The sequence below is a fragment of the Cucurbita pepo genome, chromosome 1 (genome assembly GCF_057944985.1).
Source record: "Cucurbita pepo subsp. pepo isolate OVF chromosome 1, ASM5794498v1, whole genome shotgun sequence".
NCBI classification, from domain to species: domain Eukaryota; kingdom Viridiplantae; phylum Streptophyta; class Magnoliopsida; order Cucurbitales; family Cucurbitaceae; genus Cucurbita; species Cucurbita pepo.
The window spans coordinates 13,211,931-13,216,966 of record NC_141798.1 but is presented as its reverse complement, the minus strand read 5'-3'; the positions used below and the strand labels follow the sequence as shown (position 1 = coordinate 13,216,966).

The window sequence follows — 5,036 nt, the reverse complement described above, 5'->3', positions numbered from 1 at the left end:
ATTTTATATATTTTTATTTAGCTCGGGTCAAACTGAGAGTTTTGGCTCATGAACTCGAAACCGAACCGAGTAAGTTCGGGTTTAGAAAAATGAACCCAAACTAACCTGAAAAGCTAATTCAACCAAACCCAACCCTTATATTTTGAGTTGGGTTGGTCCGGGTTGTCGGGTTGAATGTACACCCCTAGTTTTGAGCTAACTAATCCATGCCTAGTACTACGTCCAATTCTGTCATATTAACTACTATTAGGTTTATGTTTAGTGTTCGATCGACTACTATTACTTGCCTATCTTTTACTCTATCCTTATATACTAAGTCTACCAACGCAGGGGTACTTACCCACAATACATGCAATAAGAGTTCTAATTTGAACCTTGCTTGTGTAACAAAAGGAATAAATAAAAAGAATGCGTAGAACCAGAACCCAATCTGGTATGTTCAAGCAGGTGACAGCGATGTGACCTTCTTGCCCACATTGATAACAGGCTCTTGTCGCAACCATGCACCATCCCCGGTGCATTTTTCCACATATCTTGCACTCAGTTTCCCCTCTTCCTTTGGCCCCATCCTGATTTCTGGGATATCGATCCGTGCGTCGCAGATGGTGCCTCTCAGCTTGTCATAGAGCAGATCTGTCGGCATAGTGGGGCCTACTCGCCGGTGGCCAATTGTCTGAATTTCTTGAGTCATACGGTCGTTTGCGTTCAAGAGTTACTGGCTGCTCACGCCGTACTTCATCCTTGAGTTTTTCTAAGGTCTTGGCAGTTCTTAAGGCTTCATCATCATCTTAGGATCTATAACTATCACTGTACCGCGGATCTTTGGGTCTGAACCCAAGACAAACTTCTCTGTCATCTTTTGTTCAGTGTCAACTAAGGACAACGCTAACCTCCTCAGTCTCATAAATTCTTTGTCGTATATTTCCACAAAGTGACCGCTCTAGATCAGGTGGGCGAACTCTTGCTGTCTCTTGAGTCGTTCCTCCTTGTGATAATACTGTTTGAGGATGTTTGAGGAAGGCTTCCTTAAATCGCTCCCCTCCTAGGTTGAGGTTGTCTTTGTTGTTCCTCCACCAAACATCGGTATCTTTTTGTAGGATAAATGTCGCACATGCAACCTTTTGGTTATTTGGACACCCCATCGATTCAAATATGGTCTCTATAGATGAAACCCACATCTGAGCCTCTATTAGATTCTTCAAAGTACTGGTGTATGGGCGGGGGCCGTATCATTTGAAGTCCTTTAACCAGTTTGCCCCTCTTGCAGAGGGTTGGCCTGTTGGGTGACCATCATTGTGTGTATCAAGATCTGGAGCGACTCCCACATCAGCCTAGTGGTAGGATCTACTCCAGCTGCTGGGATCGTTGAAGGGGGTGCAGCCTTAGGTGTAGCTTGCTGTGGCGGAGCAGGCTGTGGTGGTGGTGCAGCTTGTGGCGGCACAATTGTTGGCGGTACAACTTGTTGCAGCGCGACTGGTGGCGGCGTCGCTACATCCGTCCTAGTCTCTGATCCTTTTCGACGTGGGCTCTCTTGAGCCTCACCTTGCTCTCTGCCTCTAATAGGGGGTCTTCCCCTTCCTCGTCTTTCTCTTCCACGTACTTTGGACGACATTGTTCTAGAAACCAAGATAATATTGCTTAAGTCTAAGGCTCACTATTATGAACGTAATACATGTTGCATATAGAATAGCACGAATTCATATAATATAAATTCATATTAATTACTTCCTTTTAATTCGTAACAAAATGAAATCAATTTCTAATACTTCAACAAAATCACATACTTGATTTTATTCTATTGTTATACATTAATATAAATTCATATTAATTACTTCCTTTTAATTCGTAACAAAATGAAATCAATTTCTAATACTTCAACAAAATCACATACTTGATTTTATTCTATTGTTATACATTAATATAAATTCATATTAATTACTTCCTTTTAATTCGTAACAAAATGAAATCAATTTCTAATACTTCAACAAAATCACATACTTGATTTTATTCTATTGTTATACGTTAAAAGAGTATATGTCACGACCCGATTTTCGAAGCTTCAAAACTCGGACCGTGACCCAAAAGATGAAATTGAAAATAAACAAAAAGAAAGGAAAAGGAAAGAAAAGTAAAGTAAAAGATAAAAATACCATTTAATTAAAATAAAAGGGAGGAAAGTTTTGTTTCAAATTATTACAAAAGAAATTACAAGTATAAAATGAAATACAAGAGACTCTAAAAGACCGGCAAGGGACTGACGCTTCGAAATGACACCCCTCTGTGACAGTGCAGCTCTCGAACACCTCCCCACCTCGACCGGTACCTAAAAAAAAAAGGACAATGGGGTGAGTATAAAAATATACTCAGTAAACAACCTACTTGTATGCTATTAATCGCATCCAATTTTAGGAGAGAACCACCAACTATGCTCTAGACCGTAGAGTCTCAGTACTCTTAGTACACAGTACGGGGTGGAAGGACTTAACCTTTGAAATAATATTCAGCGTTTGAGAATGAGGTGCTCCCTCATAACTACATGTACCCCTCGTACAACCCAGCTATAATTAGTCACTGCATGGTCAACATCCTTCCACAAGACGGACTCATCATGCAGGCGACCTTGACACCCGCGTGATCAACATCTTACCATAAGACGGATCCCCATGCAGAGTAGTCAATCTATCACTGAGTAACACTTCCCTAACAGGCGTCTCGCGAAGTTCAACAGTATCACACCGAAGTAGGAAGGGAAGAGTAACACCTCCCTAACTAGCGTCTCGCCTAGCTCAACAGTACCACACAGGAGTAGGAAGGAAAGTGGAGTATACTCAAATGTTATACCAGCTACTATCGGCTAAGAGGTCATCTCTCTACACCTTGGAGTCCTAACGTGGTTCTCTATCTCAAGGGTAGTTAAAACTATTGAATTTGGGGCCCTAGCTTCTAGATTCACTCAATCAAGACTTACAGGTCCTTAACAATCCAAGGTTAAAGGGTCTCTCCCTCTAAGTGTCCCTCATGACACCCACTGACCGTAACATCAGGAGAGTCCACAATCTAAACCCAACTCAATCTCTACAAGAGGAAACCCTAGGCTAACACAACACTACAACTTATCATTCATATCATAAGTTCATACAATCATTCAATAGGAGTTTATGTATGATTAACAATACACATAGTCATTCAAGATCAACGGGGCGGTAATATCCATCAACACCTAGAGCGCAGATACACAAATCCGCCTGTCCGCCAACATAGTATGAATAGATAAAGGTAGTAGTAAGATAGTCCAGCAAGCTTACAAACATCGAGTACGAAATCTCATTAAGGTAGCAAGTCCAACCGATATATATTTAATTTCCTAAGTACGAAGGATCATAAGATCTAGCCTCTTAAGGGTAATTTGCTCTAGCATGCAAAACCAAGCGCACCCTAGCGCACCCTACAAGTATTACTTCCTAATTCCGTGTGGTTACTTACTAGAATGGAGCGTGCCCTATGAAGCTTACTTTTTGGCTAATTGGGAGCTCCAATCACTTGAAAGTTTGCTGATAGGTCGCGCTGATTCACGCGCCCACGCGCCGGAGGGAGTCACCCACGCACATAGACACGCGCGCGTACGGATGCACATGAGGGAGTGAAGACGCGGTAGTACGCTTGACACGTGTCGCCGACTGAATGGTTCATACGACTTTGACGGTGTGGGTTCGATCCCTGAACCACGCAGATTTTTTTGCATTTTTCGACTATGTGACACGCGGCGGACGCTGGCAAGGCATCGGATCGGGTCGGGAGGCCGGGTCGCGCGAGGGTTCTCGATTCTGTAGCGAGCGCCGGTCTTCGAATCCTACCCGACGTAGGATTTTCCTAATCTTTTTTGAATCAATGCACGCATGACACGCATCCCCATTTTCGGTGATGCACAAACCTCTCCCTACCTGACACGCGTCCCTCCACCGTTCGTCTTCTTCGTCTATGCTCTGCAATTTTCTAGAAAATCGATTATTTACGATTTTCTTTGCATTTTTCTACTTCTTTCTGCTTAACTCTGATTAACACGATTTCGAGATTTGTAGAGTTTATATCTATCTACAAGTAGGTAAAAAATTTGTTTCTAATCACAGTGATAATTAACTCAATCCAAAGTTATCAAGAAACATCAATACCTACATTTTTTGGCGAACTCCGGAACTCCTATTTCCATTCTGAATCGATCAGGACTTCTTTCACGGATTATGAGCACGATCTTTTCTAGATTAACATACTCAAATTTCAGAATCTAACTCTCAATATTTCTCACAGATATGAGGAAAATCCGAAAACAACGGTTCAAGAACTTACTTACGAATTTTCTTCGTTTTGGACGATTCAATAGTCCAGAATGCTTTCTATAGGTTCTTTGAAGGATTTTTGAAGAGATCTTGGTCGAAATCAGACTCCTTGTGGCCGGATCAGAATGTGGCGGTTACTCCTCCTTCTCTCTAGAACATTCTTTCTCTCTCTCTCTCTCTTTTCTTTTTCTTTTTCTTTTCTTTTCCTCCCTTTCCTTTCCATTTCTTTTCTTTTATTTCTCTTTTACTAACCTCCATTTCAGGTTCTTAACGAGGAGGGTGGCAGAATGACCAAATTACCCCTTTGGGCTTGACTTTGACCATTTTTCTAATTTTCCACCCTTTTTCTTTTTATATATTTTTTGAGTTCCTAAGATATTTCTAAGCATTTTTCTCTTCTACCTCGTCTCAAAATTCAGTCTCTAAGATCCTCAATAAAATCTTGGAAGTTCAACTTAAATGAAAAAAATTAGGCTTTGAGTTTCTCTTCGGAGTTCGGATATTACAGAATATATGAGTTTGCCTCTAAATATGGATAACACTATAGAAATAAATAAGCAGATATATTTTATATAATCTTGAAATATATTACGTTTAGCATTGCTGGGATGTTTTTTTGGAATAACAAACTTGTTCATTTACGATGACAAATTTAGGAGGATGAGCTAACTTTATCTGAATGGATTATAGAGTTGAGGAATT

At 40.8% G+C, this 5,036-nt stretch overlaps 1 long non-coding RNA gene across 2 annotated transcripts; it reads right to left on the bottom strand.

Annotated features, from left to right (window-relative positions):
* Window positions 1–2,134: 2,134 nt before the first annotated feature.
* On the bottom strand, window positions 2,135–4,544 carry LOC147794803 (uncharacterized). 2 transcript variants are annotated; one of them, XR_015411580.1, is made up of 3 exons: window positions 4,345–4,544; window positions 4,174–4,254; window positions 2,135–2,323 (listed from the first exon to the last, which is right to left on the bottom strand). It is a non-coding gene; the product is annotated as an uncharacterized LOC147794803 (long non-coding RNA). The 2 variants fall into 2 exon arrangements; XR_015411579.1 differs by lacking the exon at window positions 2,135–2,323 and adding an exon at window positions 3,228–3,983.
* Window positions 4,545–5,036: the final 492 nt, after the last annotated feature.